General features: G+C 43.4%; 1 protein-coding gene across 1 annotated transcript in view; it reads right to left on the reverse strand.

Annotated features, from left to right (window-relative positions):
- PDE4B (phosphodiesterase 4B) overlaps positions 1 to 12,364 on the reverse strand; it is a 224,137-nt gene extending 211,773 nt beyond the window's left edge. Inside the window, exon 1 of the mRNA XM_076339990.1 lies at positions 12,180 to 12,364. The gene's annotated coding sequence lies outside the window, so the exon portion shown is untranslated. The remainder of the gene's footprint in view (positions 1 to 12,179) is intronic.
- Between the last annotated feature and the right edge of the window lie 12,603 nt (positions 12,365 to 24,967).

Raw genomic sequence — 24,967 nt, forward strand, 5'->3', positions numbered from 1 at the left:
TTAGGTCTACATTTCATAGCCTCAGGGTATGAACAGGCAGACCTCTGCTGTTGGAAATGGCAGGAAAATGCAAGAAACTCGAGGCAAATCCCAAGGTCCAGCAGTGTTGCAGTGTGCAGAATTAGCCCCCTTCATTTTCACTTGTATCAGCTTCGGAGCCGGAGATCAGAACTGCCATCTCTACCCAACAGCACAGAAACAGAGGAGAAAAGCAAAGGCTTTGCTTCCCTTGGCAGCGCCGCAGGATGGGGAGGACGAGCAAGTTTCCTCAGCCTGGCTGCACGAGGCAGGCAGGGAAGGAGAACACTTGCCTGCTCCATTCATGCAGGGATTAAACAGCACTGACCTCCTACCACTTCAGATCTGCACAGCGTTTAATGAGTGTAGAAAGGCTCCAAATACCAAATCCCCTCCTCTTCTGAAGGATGGTGGGGCCCTGGCAGGCCACAAGATGACTGCTAACCGTTCTGAGGGCAAGAGGCTGGAAAAGACTGAAAAATCAGTAAGTCAAGATCTGTAGAGGGGCACTTGCAGCATGTCAGTGTTCCGTATATATTGCTGTATGTCCATCCAGGGGCAGACGTCAGCTGTTGGCTATTTTCCTTCCTCCACAGCTTGGAGAAAGGGGAGCCACCACGCTGCATCCCTCATGCAGGCAGAGGCTTCTCAGCACCCAGCTGAGTTAACCTGTCCTGGGAGACAGCATGTGTATCCTTACAAATGACTGCAGGTCTCTGCGATAGAAGTTTTGGCAGATACCGAGAGTTAATAAATGAAAATTACAATATCACCTTATACACTTATTTTTGGAAAAATGTCTACTGCTTACTTAAAGAAAAAGAAGTCCTACTTAAAAGGGCCAAACCATAAGTATGGGGACAACTGGGTGCAATGGAGAACCTGAACTTCCTACAGCCGGAACGACTTGGGGATGAAGCATTCCCACTACTTTCTTCATTTAGATTTATCCATTTTAGCTGTAGAGCGCAGGACTGCACTCATCTGCAGAACCATAGCCACACAGCGCTCAGGATAATTTTAACCCCACAGACATATGGAGAACACTCCTTTCACCCTCCTCTGCAGAAAAAGCGAAGATGATCTGATCCTGCAGACTTCCAACAAGGAAAAAAAAAAAATCTTCTCCAGATATTTTAAATCAAAAAAATAATGTTTATATTTACAGTGTAAAAACATGCACTACATTTTAGTCACCAAGTATACAGTGATAAATACAAGAACACAGGGGGAACAATTCTACGCTGCTTGCAGATTTTTTTTCTGTCAAATTACTAATTTCCATGAATTTAATTACTCTGATTATAAAGTACAGTTGTTAGACACCTACAAGTACCCTTTTAGAACCTTCATTGTAACCATACTTAAAAAAAATAATAACAAAAGTATATGTCTGAAGTAAAAAACAGTATGAAGCAGCTGTGCGTGCCACATGACTGCACTTCACAGCATTAATCTGGGTGCAGCTTGTTAGCTCCCAAAGACACAATATCAATAATGAAAACCAAAATAGGTTTGGTTTCCTGAAAAGCATAAGCTTTCTTAAAGAAAGTCTGTTTTATACAACCACAAAGTAAATGGTGCAAATGTAGAAATAGAATGAAAGTGCTCTGGATTAAAAGTGCTCTGGCACAATGATGGGAAAAATTACCAAATGCATACGTATTTATCCTGAAGTACTGGAGATGGGACTGCCATGGCTCTGGGAAGAAGCAGGTAGACCTTAAAATGGCTTTATAACTATCACTTGTGTTTTCCTAAATCCACAGCTAATCTGCAGACTGGAAAGATCCCCTGCAATGCTCAGTGCACTATAAGGTATTGAACAGAAGTTCAAACAGTGCAACAGGTAGTGGCAAACCACTGTCTTCAGAACCAGACGATATACAGACGCCTCCGTGCGGCAATCGCCTGCTTGCATTGCCACGTCAATCCACTCTTTTTGCCTGGCTGGGATCCACCTCTTAAAAAGAGTGTTGAAAAAAAAATTCAAAGCTCTGCGATTGCCCAGCCTACTCCATGCAAGCAAACTTTAAAAGGATGAGTCTGGACCCGACAGCACTGCAGCTCCGATGTAGAGGCTTCCATTTCCATTCACCATTTCCTTACTGTTTTTACATTGTTACACTGGAAAGCAAGTGCTGGTGCCTACCAGTATGCAGGTCTTTGATCCATTAGGCAGCCACAAGACCTACCAAATAAAGAAGCAATTAGACATCTCTGCAGAGTAAAATGGAAAAAGCAGTAACTACTCCAGGGATTGCACCATATTGCAGTCTAATCATATAGTGACTTATGGGAAGGAAGAAGGGCTTTTGGGGGCTGGTTGCAAATGCTTTCTCTGATGCATTCAACTCCAGCATAGAAAATGAGTTTCCTAAAAGATGAGTGCTACAGGAGAAATATCACTACCGCTACGCTAAGGTGAAGCAGAAGAGGAACACATGCATTTCTGCTGGTGAAGAGGCATGTGGAAGCATAAGCCATTCCATGGAGAGGAGTTTGGAAGACGTCTCCTGCTTGCTCCTCGTTTTATAAATAAAACGATGGAGCTCACAAAAAAAAGGCAGCTAGCATCAATTCCTCCTGGTAATAAGAGCAACAAGCAAACTCCACAACAGTAATACCTCAGGTCAAAGAAGAGAGGCAATATTTAATCTAGAAAAATCCATCCAAGATTTCTACTGATGTGCACAAAGTCAGTAAGAGTTTGCTTAGGGCTAAGTTACTATTTTTTATTGTAAAGCTTCTCTATTTTTACATGAGTCTAAACAAATACCTTATCTTTTGCTTACCAAGTACTTCCTAACGTTTACTACACATAACTGAATTGAGGAATTCATTTCATTACAACTATGTTACATGACAGAAATCTTGCACCAGAACAGTACTAGTCTTCTAGAGACTACTAGTCTTGTAGACTAGTACTTGTACAAAGTATTTTTTACACTGATAGTGGATGATCAAGAAACAAGGAAAGATGCTAAAGAATGTATCTTTCGAGTTCCTTCTGGTTAGCTACTTGCCTGTGACCAGATTATTTTGTCTTTTTTAAAAATATGTGTTTTCCTGTGAATATACCAATAAGCTCCAGAAGAGAACTAAGCATTAGGTAAACAAGTATTTATTTTTATAGTTCTTATGCCTGGCTTCATTTGAACATTGCCTTGTTCTTGTCTTTCTGAGAAAAGGCATTTGAAGTCTGCAATTTATAATTGAATTGATTCATCAGTGACCCACAAGCAGCTTGGAAAAAAAAAAATGGTCCTCCAAAAATTACAGAAATGAATAAAAATGAATGAAAAATGTGAGAAAGCACAAAGGCCCAATTCACCTACAGAACAGGAGAAATGTTGGACACATGGCACATCAAACCTTTAACAGTATAGGCAGGGGATTTCAGGATATCAAAACATTATGCATATGCTGAAAGCAAATTAAAAGCTCAGAATGGGAAAAGAAGATCACCAGCTTCGTAAAAGTGCCAGGCTTCTAATCATCCTGCTTATCCAAGTGTTTCTCTTTTGTTAATGGTTTTCATCCAAAGGTCTGGAAGTTACATATATACATAATTCATTAGGAAAGTGCAGTGAAGAGGGGTTATAATAGAAATTTCTGAATGAATTCTAGAAAGGAAATGCAAAATTGAGACAGAGGAAAGAATGAAAAAAACAAAACAAAACCAAAACCAACTGAGGCATATTCACTTCTCCCAGCCCTGCATACCTGGGAAAAAAACACCGGGGAAGGGTATCCTAAGAACTATTACAGCAGAATATTAATTGTTATGATAGCAGTAGACCATTTGCCTAGAGCTTCTTGATCGTGTACCTCTTTTGGAGTTGTCTCAAGCAAGAATCTGTCATGAAAGCCTCGGGGTTAGCAGGCAAGGATGCTGCTACACCTGATCTGACCCTCCAACTCTGTTGTTTTTGCACTGTACCTCACCACTAAGGCTCCCTGGAGAAGCCTCTATAACTTTCAAGGATGACAATGCTGGGACAAGCTTCCTGCTCTCCTTTGAGGATCCAAAAAGATATACCCTATATACCCTGAGAGTTTTCTCCAGTGGGAAGAGGAGCACTTCCAGAAGAAGCGGGGATCTGAATCCAAGCTCTCAAAATAACACTTAACATCCTGCTTCTAAAGGCTGTTTCCCACCCAAGAATGGCTAGCGTTATTGGGAACCCAAAACACCACTAGCCATTTTCAGATGAAAAATGGAGAATCTTGTGCTATTTGAGTGACAATTTTCCAAGCTGATGACTACAGCGATTGCAAATGTTATATGTGGATGCCTTTTCTTCAAGTGGAATGACCAAAATAGGCAGTAGTGTGTTTAGCTCTTGCACCACACACAGGCACTGTGAGATTTATGATTAGTATTCCCGAGCACACTGTGCATCCTGAGAATGTGATTTTCTTTGAACAGAATCCCATCAAACAGAGCAGCTTCACCCTGAAGGTTTCCATATGTTTTATACTTATTTTCTTCTCGAGAGCTCTTGTGAGGTTGGATCATTTTCTGTTTCTTATTTGGGCTTGTAGTTTCAGAAATGGTTACTACCGAGGATTAATCATTTCGGATTCCTCTCTTCCTGAAGTTCCTGTTTTCACTATTTATAAGCACTCTTGAAAGTATCCCTGTTGCAAGGAGCTCCACTCCAAATTTATCTTTCACATTTAACAAGTGCTCTGGCAATTTCAGAAGATTTTTTTGGTGCTGTTTATTCAAGTGGTATGCAGTCTATTGCTTCCTCGAGCAATTACTGAATTACAAAAGCATGAATGAAACAAAAATCAATTGCAAGAATTTGTATTTCAATTTGAGCATAGTACTGTCCTTCAACCAACATTCTGAAGTAATTTTTCACTTGGTGACCATCTTGCAGGCAGAAAGCATTCAATCCACATCAATCTGCATGACTCAGATGTTAAGCTTTGTTTAGCAACAAGAAGGTTAGAGAAGGTTCTCCCCATCAAGGGAAATTTCTCCCCTTTTTTCTTGACATTTCATTGTTTACATCCCAAAACTGAACCTTACACGTCAGTGAGAAAACACGGTGGCTCCAACAACTCCCAGACTTCTTGTATGATGCAGACAGTCACTTTATTTGGACTAGTTTCCAGAAGAAACACTGTTTCTTGTGTCTGTCAGTGGCACCTGAGTTCACTTGGGACCCCAGGCAAAAAAACAAAAATGAAAATATCATGGTTATTTATTCCAGCAAAGGAAAGGGTCAACTTCTTGTTTACAAGTTTAGAAACACTGTTATAAAAGAAAAACATCTAAAAGAATACTGAGGAGAAAATCCTGGCATTAAGCTCTCAATCTAGCTATCTTTTGAATCTTCCCTGAGGTATCTTTGTCTGTAAAAAACACATAACCACCTCAGCAAAATACTGTCTCCAAAACATTGCCAACAGATCGTGTTTCTTTCTGGGTTTAGGAGAGCAGAGATGACTTCTCTTCCAGACATGACTTACAAGGCCACACTATGGCATCAGCTTATTTGCTGCTCCCCATTCTGCCGTGCTTGCCCAGCTCCCTGTAGTCTTCAAGACCATATTGTTTCCTTGAATTTATTTCAGATGACCTCTCTCTCCTCTTTTCACTTTCTGCTTCTTTACCTGTAGAACAGAGCTTCTGCTCTGTGTGTTCTTTTACAACATGCGCCTTGAATATCTTGTGCAAAATAATTCTTTCATTGCAAACTTCACACCAACAATCCCTGTCCTAGTTCATGCAAGTTGAAAAATACTTGATAAAAAAAAAAGATATTAGTACGTGCTGCTTGGTTACCCTTTCATTACTTGTTATGTTTTAACTATAGTCATTCTAGTTCTGCTGCTGCTCACTAACACTTCATGCTTGGAAGGCATACATTTTACCACAAATAGCCGCTGTGCCCTGTAAAATCTGCTGCTTATAATCAGGTCAAAAGTAGGGTATTATCAGCTGTGCTACAAATAATTAGAGAGCAAATGAGTATATATTAACTGTTTAGCAGCTAAGTCAGGTCAGTTTAATGTTCTCAACAGGCAGCTGTTTGCAAATGAAATGTATTTCAGCAAATGACGTTCAAAGTATTTCTCAAAAATGTCACCTAATAGTTTGCATCCGTGTGCTCCCATTGAAACGTAGCCTAGACCTTCAACATGACGCAAAACCACTGAGGTTTTCCATCCTCTTCTAGGCATCACCCATGACACTCCAAGAAACAAAGAGAACATCAGTCACCTCAACTTCTCTGATGCATTCCAAAGGATCCTGGTGGCTTCCACTGCTTTTCTGTTATCAGAAACTAATTTAACATATGATAAAGTACATCATACACTGAAATTTCATCAAATTACCTACAGCCCACAGGAAAACAGGACTGCTGTAAGATTTCTTGGTCAACCAACAGCAAAATCACAAAGGCTTTCAACCACCTGAGAAGGAACGGTCCTCTGAATTAACTAGTGTTTCAATTATAAAAAGGAACTTAAAAAGACTCAGTCAGCTTAGTGCTTTCATTTTCAGAGAATGGAATGCAGAGAGGGGAAAATACCTCTGAATAGTAGTAATAAGGATTTAAAGTCTTCAATGACACAAAAATTCATGAAGCTTGCAGCTCTTTTTGATCAAGTTCCTCTTTCCTGTAAGTGCCCAGACAGGACATTCCTCAGGCTCCACCTTCCCCAAGATGGCCTCCACAGCCTGGTTTGAAGGAACCTCTGGTGTAGGGCACTAAAGGGGCTGACACACTATGTTTAATGTTGGATAGTGAACATCCCACGGGGGTAGGACTGCTCTAGTTAAACTTGTGATTTGGGTCTCTGAAAGGAAGATCTACATTTATTCCTAAGGCTAAAGCCAGTGAGGCAACGGACAAATGGCTTGGTTTTCTGGCAAGGAAGGGTCAGTATGGCTATACCAGGCATTGGATGGAATCCTTCATTGGAGTGAAGTCTCAAAAAACCTTAGAGCTGACTCCACTTGCTGGGACAGGAAAGCAGTCCCTATATTGCTGCTGGCAAGGGTGACTGCCTAACAGGAAACATCTAAGCATAGCAAGTTTTAACAGAAATCTGAATTTTAACTCCAGCTCGGCAAGGCTGCCCATCTTCAAAGCCCATCAAAAGACATTTGCCTACTTGGCTCCAGCCATTACAGTTTAAGGATCATAATTCAGCACATTTCTTAGTGTGTTAGCTGCTCCCATTTCCAAATCCAAGCTCAGAAACTCAACCCTAGCCCTATCTATGGCTTTAACCACCATCTAGTCAAGACTTACCCTTCAAGGCATTTCCCCCTGCCGGTATCAGCCCTTATTGGTGTCAGAGAAAGAAACAGTCATCAACCCACAGCCTGCCAATCCCTAACCCTGATTTTAGTCATACTACTACATGTAGCATTTCTACACACAGGGAAAAACACCTAAGCTCATGACAGATCTCACCCCTTTTCCAGTGACTTTTTATGCCATGTTGCACTGAACTCTCAGCTACTTCTGCCGCACCAGAATCTACTGTAACTTCACATAAGTCAACAGTAACTCCATATCACCCACCCACGTCATCCTGAGTCCAAACCCCAAATCCAATCCAACCTCATCTCACTGTCCCACAGCCCATCATAAACCATGTGTTTGTGCTAGCACCAACTCTTATCCGTCTCTCAACCCTTTAATAATTTAACAGTAAAGATGTTGAGCCCATAAGGTACCAAGCTTTATAATTCTACCCCAAATAAACTACTGTTTTTCCTTTATAAAATAACTCACTCTATACAATAACTTTGGTCTACACTGTCCCAATTCCCAACCTACATTTTCACTACCACCAAGATTGTCCTTACTTCTTCCAGGCCCTGAATCTGCACAGACCCCTCCAGATCCTATGTCTCAGTTTGTCATAGCCTGGTTTCATGGCTCCCCTATCAACAGTAAGCAACCCTGGTTGCCTTCATGGAAATGTATTATCAGTGTCCTACCCACACCTGATAATGCCTTCCCCCTCTCTCTGCCTGCTGGCCACCTCTCAGCAGGTGAAAGAGAAGGCATAGGTTGATGAAGGAGGCAGTCAAATGCCATCACATGCACAAAGCACTATCCAGCCCATGACAGCTTTTGGTTCCACTTGCCTCCTCATTCCCCATTGGCAAAAATATATGTAACACTCTTTGCTTGGCTTCCAAAGAGGAGAGAACATTCAGGAAAGAGAGATGGATGGAGGGGAGGAAAAAATCCCACAAGCCACACACACAAAATCCACACAGACAGAAAGAAAAGGGAGAAGCAAAGACAACTACAGGGGAATGTTCTGGATCTTCTTCCCCTGACTTATTAATAAAATAAACAAAGTGTATTGTTAAGTGCACAAACATGAGGAAGTGCCAAACTCAGAGTGCACATGTGTACTTACAGAATTACACTTTTTAAGCATCTGAATAGCCACAGATCTAATCCATCATCATCCACTAATCTATTTTCTCATCACTGACAGTAATGCCAGATGCTTCAACAGAAAGTGCAAGAAATTCCACTGTAGGCAGACGTAGAATAATCTGCTCTCCTAGAAAGTTTCCTCCAAGCCTTATTTCTCAGAGACTGGCTTAAGCTATGAAGGATAAACATTTACATCTTTTCTACAGCTCTCCAAAATTGTCTTTTTAGTATTTGCAAAGTTTTTCATACTTCTGGATACTTCTGTGATTTACAGAAATTATTTTGGATCTAGCTAAGTTCTGTGCTTCAAGAACGCTCTGGCAAATAGTCCCTCAGTCTAATTATACATCTAATAAAAAAAAAAAAAAATTAAGAGTCTTGAATTTTTCAATGTCACTGCATGCCTACTTGTTCTTATATTGTACGACTAAGAAAAAGGTTCTTAACTTACCTTCTCTGTACCATTCATCATACTCTCTCTAATATGTTAACCTGAATAAGGGATATACTCTTAAACTATCTGAGATGTAATGGCATGTAGGGCTTACAGACAAACAGAACCAATGGCATTTTACGCTCACAGAGTGGCACTAACAGAAAAGAGAAACAGGCCTTTCATGCATGTTTTTAGCAAGCAATGTGATACTATCAATTTGTTCTTTTTTTGTAAAAAAAAGTTTTTAAAGCTGAAAACTATTTTCATAATTAAAGAAATTCAGCTAAAATGTTTTACCTAAAACAGCTAAATAACCATTCCTCTGCATTGCCTGAAACCAAAACATTGCAGCAGCAAGAATCTGAAAGTGAAGCTGACAAATTATTTTAATTCTCTAAACTAAGGGAAATACGGGGGGGGGGGAGGGGAACAGATCATGAGTAATAACATCAGATTAATATCCTTTTTCTTTAGAAGCAATATTTAATGTATGTAGACACACTTTTGTTTGCAATAGCCTTCAAGTTTAGGGGAGTTCTTTCACATCGTCATTTGTTCTATGCCTTTCTAATAGGTTTTTTCCATCTGCTAAGGCTATATTTATCCTACTGCCATAATTATACAATTTCATTTACGGATGGAACTAGTGTAAAGACTTACATGTTTTATTTTCTGCATAACAGGCATTTCATTTAAACAAATAAAGGTATCTCTACACACCATTTTGTCACTATTTTTCTCAATGTGTAGGAACTACCCACATCTACACCAGGGATAGCTTGCACCGCTTGGATCACTCCAGGGCAGGGTTGTTTGGGTAAAACAAATCATCCCAACTGGCTCAACTTGTCAGCGCTTAGAACTGCCATTTTAGGAAGGATTTTACAAATCTATCTGTGGCCATCCATTTCAAATATGGAAATTCAAGATAGCTGATTGCAACGACTTTTTAAACAAGACTACTGTTCACAGAGACAATTAGTCAGCTAATCTGTTATAAGCTTCCTGATAGGTAACTCAGACTCTTCAGTAAGGATTCGAATGCTGAATAAGGAGAGGCCTCCATGTGAGTTGGAAAGAGCTGGTAAGTAAGTACAGGGGTGGTTGGGGAAGAATAGGAAGGTCTGGGACACAAAGCTGCCAGCGCTGGGCAAACGGAGGGTCTGGTGAGCGCCCGGAAAAGCAAGAGGAAAGACGATGAACAAAGCAGCATAATCCTCTGTAGCACTTCCACTGTACTTCAGAGCAGCAAGAGAGGAAGCAGCAGAAGGATCTAATTATTACATTCAGCATGGTCAGACCAACACGTATGGAAAATGCTTCGGACAGTGAGATTTTCATTGAATATACAAAGGCACATACTGGTACAAAAGTAACTGCAAAGAAGGAAACCGCAGTAACTAGAACGCACAAAGATCAATTAAGAGTTTTTGCAACCTAGCCAGGAGGAGGAGAGGTAGTATTTGCAGAATGTAGCAGCCTATTTACTACTAGAAAATGAGAAAAGGGTCCTACCAACGAATATCAAAATAGAGTGGTATCAGGATTTGGTATACTACTTGTCTCCCTGACACAGAGTAGACTTTGCTTGAATTTTTGCACGTGGATGCAAATTCAACCTGAATATGTTTTTGGAAGAAGCAGCCAACAAGGCTGAATCTTGTATTTTACTTCAGGTTCACGTCTAAACATTACATTAAAAATGGTTTACTGGAATCTAAAATATCTAAAGGTGAGAATACAGTAAGATATAGGTGTACCTGGAGTACCTGAGCAGGCACATGGAAACATATTAAAATAGATTAGATGACAAGAGAAACAGATATTTACAATGAATAATCTGCTATATGCAGCCAGTATACTTAACAGTGTACTAGAAAAGCATCCTTTGCACTAAAGAGCTTTAGATTCTAGATGATTTATAAATCAGAGATTTATTTACAATCTGGCCACCATCTCTGGAGCCGATAGTGAGGGACACAGCACACGAGCGTCTCTCTCAAAGTGGTATAAAAAGTTCTTTGTTTCACTGGATTTAAAACGTACAAATGCAATTATTCAGCTTATTCACTGCTGCTTCCTCTGGACATAAGAATTTCAGAGGAAAAAAATAAAAAGCATTGTATGAATTCTGCTGTTAAGATAACTTAAAAATCTATCAGGAATTCTCTCTTCAGCGTAGGTGACCTCTTGGGATATTTCCTATTGTGGCAGATGCTGAGCACCACACAAAACAACTCCTTACCTCCAGGGCTATGTTCCACCCCGAAAAACCTAGAGTAAATAGCTTGTTGCATATCAGAGCTGATTTATCACTCCTCAACCTTCACCCAAGGAGGTGAAAGGAGCACCCCTCTCTGCTCTCCTGCACAGCACCCCACGGGCTTGCAGGCAGCTGTTGCGGAGCTACACAGAGGAAACACTCAACTTCCAGATCCTCTCTAAACTCACAACTCCCACCACGCACCGAACTGAGAAAAGGAGAATCAGAAAAAACAAACTGACTCAAACCACATGTTAGCGAACATGATGCATAGCTGTAAAGCCTAGAAGAGAAAACATCACAGAGAAATTAACATTGGGAGGATTGACGCAACAAGTTACAAGGACCCAAGGCTGCAGATCACTTTAGAGGTACAGCCAATGTCTGACCCATTTCAGAGGTGGAGGCATGGCATGGCATCCCCCAGCCCTCGGCTGTGGTACCCGCAGGGAGAACAAGACTCCTGGACACGTTTAAATGAAACGCAATGCTGCGACAGACAGCCTTAACAGGTCCAAAATAAAATTAGTAATTCCAACAGAAATTTGGAAAAAATGCAAGAAAATAATTTTTAAAATCAACAATTAAAGTACATCTTCCCTCTTCGGAAAACCACAAGCCCTCCCCCCCCTTTTTTTTTTAAACTATCAGTTCTTAATGCCATGTGATTCAATATGACAAAACTTACTGAAACCACCGAAACAACCCACAAGTGACTAAGACGTTTTCCTCAATCAAACCTGCTGCGCGCCGGTGGCGACGCCGCGCACCCTGACTAACCCCGGGCACGTAACAGGTCCCAGCCCTCCGGGACCCCGACGCCCTGTGCCACCGGGACTCCAGCGCAGGGCGGCTAACGGACCTCCGGAGCGCGGCGGCCCCCGCCCCGTCCCTCCTGCGCCGGGGGCTGACAGAGACCCGGCCCCGGGCGGCGGCCGGGGGAGGCGAACGGCGGCGAGGCGCAGCCGGCAGCCCAGCGCCGCTGCCGCCCCGGCCCGGAGCGGCGGGCAGGGAGCCGGAGAGCGCTTACCTTCGCCGGCGGCCCGGTGTCGTCTCCGGGGGCTATGCCGCTCTCCCCGCGGCGGCGCAGGTTCCCAGTCAGCCCCGCTCGCCGCCGCTCCTCAGCGCTCCATGGCTCCGCCGCTCTCCCCAGCCGGCGCCGGCAATGGCAGCGGGACGCGAGCAGGGAGCAGCGGCGGTTTAGCTCGGCGGCAGTTTAGCTCGGCGGAGCTATCGGGGCCACCACCTGCCAGGGCTGCGCCGGCGGCTCGGCTCGGCTGCGCCCCGCTCCGCTCCCTTCCCCGCGCTGCCGGTAGGGAGCGGCGCCTTCTCCTGTGGGCGCGGGGCGGGCTCGCCTCAGCGCCCCGCTTCCCGCCCGCCGGGCGGGGGCGGCATGAGGGGTGAGCGGCGGCGGGCCGTCCTTGAAGCTGGTGGGAGCTGCGGCCGACCAGATCTGCAGAGGCCGCTGTGAGGGGGGCGGCAGTGCCGGGGGGCCCTCCGGAGCCTTCGGCCCTGCCCTGCATGGGAGCCCAGGCCCAGCACCGCCCGCTGCGGGAGCCATGAGGGTGTACCCCCTCAGCCCTCTGGAACGGTCAGCCATCAGTGAGGCGTACCGACACCCTTTGGGCCTCTCTAGCCAGATTTGGCCAACAACCTTGCTGGGCAAAGGTGAGCATTGAGAGGTCTGCTGCAAATTACCCAGGAATAAAGCAGAAAGCCAGTTTATCATTGCATCCATATGGGAAGAGCAGGAGAGGAAGCAGCTCATGGCGCTTTGAGGACTTGCCGTAAGAAACATTGCCCTCAGCACCCAGCAGCCTAAGGCATGGAGCAGAGGACACCTCAGCACAGCCATCGCAGAGGCACCACCAGTCCCCTGGAAGGTATGCACAACTGTACACGCATGGAAAGCCACACTGGCATAGCTTGGCCAGGCTGGCAAACAAGCAGCTGCTTACATTAGAGGTGCAATGGCAAAGTTTCTCACATCTGTATGCTAAAGCCACTGGCTGGTCACACCACCCTAAACACCCATGATGTGGAAGATAAGGATAACTCATTTTATATGGTTTCATTACGGTAGAAACTTCTGTTTGATCCTAACAGTGATGCACGATCTTTGAGTGTTTGATGTCTTTATCAAAGGCCAAGTTTCTGGAGTAATGGTGTGAAGAACTTGGTTCAGATTTTAGAAGAGGAAGTTTCTAGTCTTCATGGTTGAGGAGCAGCATTTAAAAGGCTTAAAGAACCTGCTCCAACTCCCAAACCTCAGAATCCAGAATACAAAAATAAAATGTATTCATTATAAAACCTTTTGAATTAAGAGTTAAACTTGCTATTTGTAGATGACACATAGACCCTTGATTTTTTCCAGGGATTAATGACTACAGCCTCTGAAAACCAAACAGAAGGCTGCTGTGTTGTAATTCTTCCTCAAGTACCATCCCATAGCCTAGTATCCCACAGACCCACAGTACAGACCATACCAGATCTTGATAAACCAGTCTTTATGCAGTGCAGTGTAAAAGAACAACATTGAATGAAAGTTTTGTACCACATAATCATAAAGAGGAAAAAAGATTGTATAGTTGTTCAGTTACATTGTGGTAAAACTAAGAGTTAATAACTGCTTGATAGATTTATATAATATACAGAAGTTGCTTTTTAACATACACAAAATATAAAACTAATTATCAACAAAAGTTCAGTTTTCCCCTCCCCCCAAATAAGGGCAAATTTATTTCTGTACATGTAGTGTAAAAAAAGTGTAAGACTGCTAACAGTTGTAATTCAAATGATGATTTCAGGTATATACAGTATTTCCTTCATTACTTCATACTGCAAACAAGGGCACAGAAGAAAGGCAATCTCCGTGAATACATGATGCTGTAGTGCCAGAATTTTTAAAGCAACTGAAAAGCATTTCTCTAGAATGTTTTGCGCTGTTGTAACTTCTCACCTCATCCTTTCCTTTGCCAATAAAATACCGCTATTAGGCATTTACTAGCCTATCAAGTCTGAAGTCCCAAAAAAGGAAGATTTGCATAACTATATTGGACAACTCTTCCCCATGTCATGGTTGGATGTGGAACTAAGGATGCTTATGTTTGGTCACAGGAGCTGAACTTTGTTGTCTCACACAAAAGCAAGATTGCAGAGGCTGCGGCAACAGGGACTCCAGCTGAGTTTTGGCAGAAACAGGAGGTATCACCTTGCAGAGCAGCCAGCTAGGCTCTTGCCTCTGTGACCACCTCCAGCTCCTGCAGAGTTCCTGCCACTTGGTGCCATACGGCTTTACTAAGCAGCTGTCCAAGTATAGTTCATCCCTGTGCAAAGCAACAGTGACCAAAGCAGCCCGTGTGGCGGTGTGTGCAGGAGCCCTGCTTGAGACGGAGCTGTGAACCTCTGCAAGCCCTGGTCGGGATGGCACTGTAGGTCTGGAAGTGCTGGGGTGGCTTATGGCCCTATGCACTGCCCCACATGGATGGACACATACCGATCTGCACCAATACACAGGCTTTCCCTGCCCTAAGCCTCACCCTTAGGTAGAAAACACCTTCATTTTTGTCATGTGAAGGATGTGCTTTTGGGAGAGAATAAGACACACAGGTCCCAATTACCTCCAAAAGAGGCAAGCTAGACCAGCACCAGATCTAGTATGACCTTCTGTACTTCATAGGCCATTACATTTCACCAGTTTTCTCCTGCTCAGTATTGTGTATTTGACTAAAGCTTATCTCCCACAGTCACCCAAGCTGGGTCAGAAGATAGGACAGAGAAGTCACCACTTCTGTTCCTCTGGTTGCTCACTGACAACAATAAAATACGTACTTAACACTCCGATTTGACCTTATTTCACTTCAGCTTTCCAACAGTGGTTCTTATGCCCTTCACTGCTAAATCAAAAACTTAAAGTATTTTACATGCTAATCAAGTCACTGCTTAATCCACTTTTTGATAAGCCAAGTAGATCAAACTCTTGAAATTCATTAGACATGGCATTTTCTTCACCCCTCAGACAATTTTACAATTTTTTTCTAGTCCTCTCAAAACATACCAATACCTTTTACAAATTTGGGCCGCAAAACCATTTGTAGCATTTCAATAGCATGCAGGAGCAGTGAGTAAGAAGCAAGGTGATTCCCCCCCCCCCCAAGGATGCTGCCTTGGTCAGACAGTCATGTGTAAGAAATCTGATCAAGAATCTGTTGTGCAAGGGTGTTAAGCTTTGTGAAACTCTACAGTGAGGTCAGGTTCACCAACCCTTCCCTGGATTCTAGATTTAGTCTCTGTGGTTTAGGTTCAGGCAAATCCTTGATTGCTGGGTATGGAGTACTTAGGAGAGCTGTCTCTTAACTGTAAGCACTGAACATATATAAGTTATGGCAGGACACAAAATTCTCAAATGGCTAAAAGAAACCCTTATCTTCTAGACTACAAGGCCAGGAAAATTAAAATCTTGCTCTTAGTCCCCCACAGCCTTCAGGCAGCACATACTATCTTTTAACTCCCTGGCAACAAGAAATATCAGTAATCCTGATTCAGTCAACAATTCATGAACACTGACAAAGTTCCAAAGCCTAATAACAGACAGCAGTGCTTCACCCTGGTGGGAGGAGGACCAAGTCGTTACTGCTGCATGTTAGCTTGCAGCAGCAGCCTCAAATGATCCTCATCTCTTGACAGCTTTCTGGCTTTCTAACATCCTATTGGAAACTTGAATACTGGTAGCAAAGGCTGAAACAGGGACGATGAAAGTAAGAAACTCCTTAGAGCTCATGCTGTGATCGTATCACAGGCTCTGTTATTCTTATCTTCCTCCGCTGAATCTGCCATGTCAACTTCAAGAAGTCATCCACGGCATTAAGATATTCCACCGACCCTGAGCACTCATAATCTGCCCTAGAACTGAATACTGAAAGCTGCAAGCTTACTGTTCTTACACTGCTGTACTAATATTTACCAAATACAATTCATGAGCACAAATTTTTCATTATCAAGAAGCTCTAAACATCCTGAAGGACTTAATACCCATAAATCTGACTGATAACCTTTCCACAAAGCTGGCAGGATATAAGTGACTTACACTGGCCAATAGTGTATGATCAATGCCTTTGTCATTCCCCACAGACGTCTATTTAACTCCTCAAACACGGAGTAGTCAGGCAAATCCTGAAGATTCCTGCTTGTGGCACATCAGGTTATGCAGCTACTATTCACGGCCAAACCTCCCCATTCCTGTGAAAGTCCACAGAGAAGCTGCCCAAAGGCCACCTCCAAGTGCATCTCTCTGAAGCTAATATTCACAGCTCAGCACAAATTTAGGCCAAGGCATAGAGATGAAGCGGTTTTACTGGCAGTGATGAATTGGTCTCCTCCTCTCAGTAGGTAGGAGGGAGGCATCTGTTCTCATTCTCCAGAGTCACTTCATGCTTAAACTTTTAACCCTGGGATCCCACTGCCTTCCATACAGGAATTGGCAGTATAATACACTATGAGGCTTTGAATGCTTTCTGAAGGGGGACATCTATTCCACAGTAATGGGACCGTGTTCCTCCACTGCTGGACCTTTCACTTACAAGGTCTCATATCAGTCAGCGGACAGACATCTGGTGATAAACACAAGTGCCAACAATGTAGAGATGATGCACAAGCGGTCAGTTCAGGCAGTAACTCGGGAGTATTTCTGGATGCACTGTTGACACTGAGCTCTCACTTACCAGTCTGAGTAATACTTTTCATCATCTCCAGGTGACTTCTTACCATTTCTGTCCCATTCTGGTGTATGACTTGACTGCAATTATTCATGCCTTCATCACCTCTCAGTTGAAGTACAGCAATGTGATGCAGCTGGGAAGGAAGCTCACAGCACTTCAGAAACTCCAGCTAGTATACAAGACATTGCAGAACATCACCTCAGCAGCACCGGTAACCATCCTGGACTCTACTCAAGTTCCCCGTAAAACAAAATCAAGTGCAGGGTTCTCACCTTCCTAATCCTCCGTGCTGCAAGCCCACTGTAGCCAAAAGGCTGGATGAAGAGTATTGCTCACACCTTCATTACTGCCAGTCAGTGGAGGGGTGGTACGGCTTTGTGGCCAAAAAGTAGAACTGTCTCAAGGTCAAATCTGAGGATATGGAATCAACCAAGAAGTAAATATCATTAATAAATGTGTTGTCAATTATTGCTCCATGTGAAGTGTACCTTTCTTGGGCTTTGCTTTCTCTACTACAAAAAAATAGAGCAATGTATATGTAAAAGAGGATGGGCAAAAGTCCCACTTAGCAGAATAGGACACTACTGCATCCATATTTTTTTCCTGAGGAGACACAGACTAAAAAAATAACCTGGTAGATGTTAGTCATTTTGCTTAATGCACTCAGATACTTTGGCGATAAATGTGGTAGGAGAGCTTGTACAGAATAGAATAAATGGCTTCAGTGAGGTACTGTCAAAACAGTAAAAAGAAGATATGTTTCCTATTAAAATAGAAAGGGAGTAAAAGCAAATGTGTTTTGAATGAGGATGGCTGATATTAGCGATGCTAAAAATAAGGGGAAGCGAAGGGGAACACAGCCCTTACTCCACCGCCAAAAGAAAAAGGAAAATTTTTCTGTCTCTAAGGTGAAATTACTTCCCTCCCCAATTTCCTCTTTGCTGGTTAGCTAGTTGGGGTTGCACCATGAAGGACATCACTGGCAGAAAGGTTTCCCAGTTCCTGCGGTACTACGCCTTCCACCACTCCCCAACAGGCAGCACAGCCCCAGAACTTCCACTGAGAAGATGGTTCCCGTTTTATAGTATTTTGCGCAATCGTCTAGGTTTGTTCTTGGTTTGTGTCGTCCCCCCCACCTCCAAAATTCCTCTTTGCAGAGAGGATCAGGAGGAGATTTCTTGGCATTGCCAAGACCAAGCAGAGAAGACAGCCAGTACCTCCCCCCACAATTGTCTTTTCCTCTATGCCCTCAGTTCATCAAACCCAAATGGCTTTGTCATCTTCTCTCCTCTTCCATAAAGGTCTTGGTACCAGAAAAAGGAATTCAGGTGAAAACTGATGGGAGGCTGCAGACTGCTAGGAGATTAATAGGACAGCATGGAAATAGGGGAAGGAAACAAACCCTGAATACTGTAAGAGATCAATTAATTAATTCATTGGGCAGAATTAATGAATGTTTGTGCTCCCATATCTGTCCTTCCACTGCAACTGAAGAAGCTCATATATATCAAATAGAGGGGAATTAAATGGGCTATAAACAGATGCTGTCTGTGCTCAGGCAATGAAATTTACCCTCCACATTTAATACCAGAAGTAGAAGAATTGTTGCTTTTGCTTTCAAAAGCTGAGAGAAGACAGGCTGAGCAAAGAGGGACAAGGTGCAGGGCAGGCATTCCATCCCTGCTTAGCTTCCTTGTAGTATTATTAGGAACCTGTTTGTGAGAAATGCATGAAACACTTAGCTGTGCTGTGAAGGATGCACTTCCTATCCCTTCAAAAGTTCATTTGGGAGGCTGTTAATAAGTCTTTTCACTCTCATGAATGGATGAGAACACTGCTATTGATTCCCAAATCATGCATGTAAACAGATAAATATAGCAATCCAGGCAGCCCCACCACCCAACAGACTAGTTTGCCTAGAAAAGATCAACTAGCTTTCCATATGAAAAGGGCAGTAGCTTACTAAACCACTGAAGCTCAATTTTATTAATTTTGAAATCTTCTGAAATGCAATGTAGTTTTCAAACATAGCCTACTCCTATGCAGCCCTAAAGCAAAGCCAAGGATGGTACACAACCACAGGAATTTCTCATGCAGGTGTAGCTTACAGCAGTCAGGATGTCAGGAGATGGGAAGCAGTGGTGGCATGAAAGGTTTTGTCATAATCTAAAGCCAATGAGGATAACTCCATGGATGACTTCTCCTGAAATAAGTTTGAAAACCAGAATACGTTGGTTGAAGGCAACAGCAGAAGTAACATTACAGCACTTCCTGGGATGTGAGGCTGAGGTGGCTCAGACTCCCATTTTTCTCTCTAGAGTGGGTTCTAAGAGGAAGGCTGGGCATCAGGGGAATTCTTAGTCCTGGGGATCATCACAGACATTAGCTGGGAAGCGCTGGATGCCCTGTAAAATGTGTAACAGAGCAGAAAAAATATCAGCAGGAAGGTGGATTATTTCGTGCCCTCTTTTGGAAAAGCTGGGTGTTCCCATTGATTGAGCTCAAGGTTCAACAGCTTTCACAACAGGCCCCAAAGGTACCACCTTAACCCCTGCCCCCAAGAGATCAGGTATTGGTTTTAGCAGGGAGGACAGGACAAGAATGTTTCTTTGAGGCAAAGTACTGAGAAAGGAAGAAGCTTACATCTCTTAGCTAGCGTGCTGTAGCTTCTCCACAGCCTTGGTTGTGTACACTGATCAGTACATGCACTTCACTCCTCTTCCTCCCCCTCAGCCACCCGGTATTAATTGACAAGGCTGTCAGACAGAGCTGATTCATTCAATCGAGCCTTTTATGAATATCTAAATCCCTGGGAGGGTCAAAGTGGAAGTGGGCAAAGCTGACACTTGCAGAGAAACCTGCTGGTGAATAATTCTAGTCCTCACTGTGAGGACTCACTGGCTGGCAGCCTGAAACCCAAGTGTTGATGCATCCAGCCCAGTTTATAAAACTGTAGGAGGGAGGGCTGGTCTGTTGGCTAGATGCTGATGAATTCTGTGAAAAAAAAGCCGCTAACAATATTTTTTCAGCTCTTGTCTTGCATAACAGCTAAGGCTGGAAGGTCCTTGTATTTTATGAAGGAACCAGCTAAAGTTCCATCTAATAAACTGATCTGATCACAAGTAATACATGTAACAGATAGAAGAAATTAAGTCCTGACATTAAAGCTAGCATTCTTCATCTGTTGGGAAAGGTTTGATTTCATAAAGTGCCAGCAATCCAGCCACTTAATTTAATTAAACATTAATATTTTACATGGAATAGGAAAATAAGTTTACTTTGTAACAAATATTAAAGGCTCAATATTGCTATGAAACAGGTTTAAGATCATTTATCCTTAACAGATAGTTACAACCACAAATTTCAATGAAGTTTCAACCCATTCCCTCAGTGGGCCTTTCTCTTCCCACATCAGTTGTGGAAATCCCAAGTGATGATTCTTGCACAACCCGTTTTCCATAGAGGAAAATAACGCTTTTGGAAATTATACCTTAAACTTGTTCAACTATCAAAACCCAACTGGACACAGTCCTGGGCAGCCTGCCCTAGCTAACCCTGCTTTGAACAGGGGGTTGGACTAGGCAATCTCCAGAAGTCCCTTCCCGCCTCCATTATTCCACGATTCTATTCACACTGTAGTTTTTCTGGCAGGATATTTACAAATCGCCAACCCAATCCAAATAATCTATTCTGCATACCATTTCCTTACAGCTGCTTAGAAGAAATCATTTCAAGTGATCTAAAAAAACCCCCAGCTATCACATTTTATGAGATTTATGCCTGGTTTGTTCCAACATAGGCCTCACTACCTCACCATTCCTCCAGGCAGACTTCCAAGCCTCTGTCCTGAGGTTCTGGGGGCAGTGGTGCTCTGGCTGGATCAGGTCCAGCGACAGTAACTGCAGGAGACACATCCCAGTGATTGCTAGGCAGATCCATAGTGATGAGGCAGGCCTGAGGTGAAGCCAGCCCACAGGCTGGGATCAACAGAGTCCATGGCCATGTACAGCTGTGATGGAGCCACAGACAAGTGCTCCTCCAGCATAGCCCAGGTAGGGGCTGAGGGCCCTGGGCTGAGCTTTAAAATAGAGTCCTTGGGCGGAGGGTGTGGGTGGAGGCCCCAGGTGAGGCTGGTCAGGGCCCTCCTTTCCACTTCTCACACGTGCCTGTGCCTTGCAAAGTGATTTGCTCTCTTTTGCTACCAGGAAAAATGACAAGAGCCACATCAGGGTCACTCTCCATCATAAGCACGAGGCATGTAGAGCAGTCTCATCCCATCTTTCACACTGCTGCATGTAACGAAACAGGCACTTCTTCCACAGACTTTGGCCTCCTTTTTCCTGTATTGATCTGCAAGTCTGAGTCTAGACAAATGTGTGTAAACTGGCCTGTGACACTTTGTCTTGGAAGTCCATAAGGTGTCTAGATGACAGCTTCCTACCATTTCACACTTCTTTCCTTCAGCTCTCAATGTGTTTTGATCAGCCCTGAAGAATGGATGGCTCAAAATTGCCTGTTAAGGGCTACAATTAGATTTGTACATTGCAGTGTTTTTCCTGAGATAAATTCAGCAGTAGGATGAACATGTCCCTTTATGCTGGCTATTAGCGCTCCCATGCTTCTTGTCCCTTTTTCCAGTTGTTCATCTCGACTGACAACATCATTCTCCTTAGGAATTGTAGTCTTTCGATGATTTGAGCCAACCTTCTGCTTTTCCTCTTCCAGGTCACTATACGTTGTAAATAGGGCACAGACCACTGTCAGCTGTGACCTGTGTCCTCTGGCTTGCTCAGTACTGTATGCAGACTGCCAGCACCCATTACTATCATCCGTCGTTCTTTACAAGGTGTTTTTCTTCACTTCTTTCCTGCAGGTCATATCCAGCTTGGTCTGCATTACAAGGTTTTGTTGCCCTTGCCTGTGCACACAAAGACACAAACTGACAAATACAGAGTGCAGCCCAGGTAAGCTACATCTCACACACAAACATCTGAAGTCCTCAATAACCCACAGCCACCAGCAGAAGGACTGTGTGGACGCGCAGTATTTGCACAGTGTGTCAGCTGTTGTAGCCCAACCTTCTTCTCTTGGGGGACTGCTCTGTGTCAGCACAGTGAGCAAGTCTGAACAGGTGCTCCTGGTCTATCAGTAACACTCTGGCTAAAGAAGGCAGCTACACGATCTGTAGGGTTAATCTGGTAAATGCACAGGGAAGTGATTTTTCTCCGTGTAAGGACGCTTACAAAGACAAGGTCTTATTTAGCTTTCTTGTTTGCATCTAGGTTTTTCACTAGATTTAGAAAATCATGTCCAAAAAATGTGTCTAATTCAGTCAGGGTACAACTCCACTAACATAACCGATTTTACAAAACAATTAATTTACTAGGCTCAGCTAATTAATATCAGCTCTCTAAAAACATACCAAAGCAGTAGCCATTTAGACTTTAGACCCTAACCCTGTGATTTTTTGGAGCGTGAAAAAGGATCTCAAATTGGCAAGGGAAGTCCCACTGTCTTTCACACACTACATTTTGCCTACAAAAAACAGCAAATTTTTAAAACAAGAAAATCTTCTATGTTTAGCCTGACAATAACTGATCCAAGAAAAAGAAGTTAGAAGAAAACAAGATCAAATAAACAACAGCTGTTTAGAGCAATGAATGTCAGCCATAGCTCTGACCACTTTAATGGCAGGCGAGACAAGATTCAGGTTGTGATCTGAGTGGTGTATATTAAACTCAATTCTAATGATTTGTTTTGCTAACATATGTGGCAGCAGTGGAAATATTTGCTCTCTGAAGATCCCCTGTATTTTCCTGTAGATTTGACACTAGCAGAGTGGAGTGCTAAATACAGGGCCAGCTGGTTCATGTCTGCTGGCGATGGAGTAAGCAGGACAGAGGGTTTTAGCAATGGGTGCTGAAGGTGTATGGTCAGCTTAGAAATTGTGGGGCAAAATCTGTTCTTCCAAACCCATGCTATCCAAATCATCATCAAAGCAGAATTTTTCCTTCCTTTGCTCATTACAGCTGGGCGGGTTGTGGAGAGCTCATGTCTTGCTGGCATTTGGCCCTTCTCGTTTGCCTCAGACACTGACACTAGCCTGGCTTGTGTTTCTGGTCGCTGTCACTACTTAATGATTCTGGGCAGGACCGTGAAGGTGTCACAAAGCAGCACTTGCATTGAAATATATCTTCAGATACGCTGAATTTAGATCTCTGCAAAAGCTAGTGCAGTTTTAACCTTGCTAATGCAACAACGTAGGAGCGGCTGCTTCAGCTAGATAGCTCCAAGTGGTTTAGAGAGCAATCTATTAAAACCCCAGACAGGAAATTGGGTGTTAGTCATCATAGAGTGATAAGGACAGGGCTCCTAATTCAACATCTGTTTTCATATCCAACTGATAGGAAAAAGAGCAAAAGGGACCCACAGTTATATGACAAGATGCAAATAAAATGTTGTCTGTATTTTCAGAGTGCATTTCAAAATCCTGTGGATTGAAACAAAAGGAAACCCAGCAAACATCCCTCGTATTAGATACAGTTGTAGGAAGAAATCTCTCTGTAGCTGTCTTTCCTCCTGCTCCAGCCAGAAGAAATTGCCAGGGCATGCAGGACGGTGCGCAGTGCAGAAAGGGAGCTCAGGCCCGAGCTCCCCAACAGGGCACTCTCCTGGTCCCAGAGCTGAGGAGTGAGTCGGTCCCCACTTACTAAGGAGCAGCAGCTGCGCAGTTCCTCAGCTGGTGTTTTCACGACCACACAACTGAAAGCAGAGGGATGGCAAGCTGCTCTAGCAAAACAGCATCAGGTCTCTGCAACTCGCTTTTGACATTAGGCAGGCAGAAGACTAAATAATTATTTCACTGCCAGGCTCTTCTGGCCCAGATCTTTAATCATCATTTGAAGCTTGAAATAAGTCTCTGAGTGTTTCTTTCTAGCACAAGTTCCAGCCTGCACTGTGTCTCTTGCCCACCTACGTATAAGTCTCCCAGCACTGCCTTGCCAGCTTTGATTTGGGAGAATTAACAGTGAGTCTGTTCCTCGGCTTTCCCATCACATCCATTCTTCCTCACAAAGTGACACAGCTGCCAAGCCGTTGGTTTCAATATTGAAATGAGTTTCTCTGCTGAGAAGCAGCTTTGTAAAAGTAGCACCAGAAAGTTTTGCGTTTATCTGTCCTTAATGCTGTGCTCAGGTTTAAAGACATAAATGGATGTTTAAAAATTAATTTTCAGGGATAGGAAATGAGCTTCATTTGCATCCAGAAAGGACCCGTCTAGGACTATGCAAAGAGGCACTGTGCATTGCTGGTGGTAAGAAAGGCAAGACAAGACACTCTAATTACAGCTGAAATACAAACAGAGGTGTGCACTGCCGTGACCTTTATCATACACAGGCTCCACACAGCCCAGAGACCTCGCTGTCCAAGGCTTTTCATCAACATTAAAGGCCCCCCCAGGATCTCCTTTCCTCCATCTCTCTTCATCATTTGTTTTTCCATTCATTCCCTAACAGCAGGACACTGCATTATTTCATAAGCCATCAAGACTGATTTTCAGATCTCCTAGTGAGAGTTTCTCAGTGCCTTTCCCTGCTTTGCTGATGACAGCTCTTGCATAAGAAGCTCCTGATGGGTAGTAATTAATTAGAGTCTCACACAGACAATTCACTTTTCTTTTGTTTAGGATAATTAGTGAACAGAATGGCACCTGCCAAAACCAAGCGGTTTTCCATCCACGAGGGTGCTGCGTATTTCCAGTTTGGCTCTTCTTGAAAGGAAATTATTTCTGCGGGTCCTTTTGGTCTTCCTGGGCCTGCGTGCCAGTAGCGCAGTGCTCAGTTGTGAGAGCCACAATGCTGCCACTGAGTCTTTGTGAATGGCAGCATCTGGCCACCGGGTCAAGTGCTGAAATCTTGGTGTTTTATTGTTGCACATCAGAAAAATCTGTATGCACACCAGGGCCTATGGATTTCGTTCAAGCCTTGACAAAATTAACTCCTGTAGCTTTCCCAGCAGAAGAAAGACTGGAGGAATGGGATCATTCCTCTTACAGAAGTTCACACCAGAAACCTGCATTTTAATTACTTTTTCTGCAATAGGG

This window comes from Aptenodytes patagonicus, chromosome 5 (assembly GCF_965638725.1).
Source record: "Aptenodytes patagonicus chromosome 5, bAptPat1.pri.cur, whole genome shotgun sequence".
Lineage (NCBI taxonomy): Eukaryota > Metazoa > Chordata > Aves > Sphenisciformes > Spheniscidae > Aptenodytes > Aptenodytes patagonicus.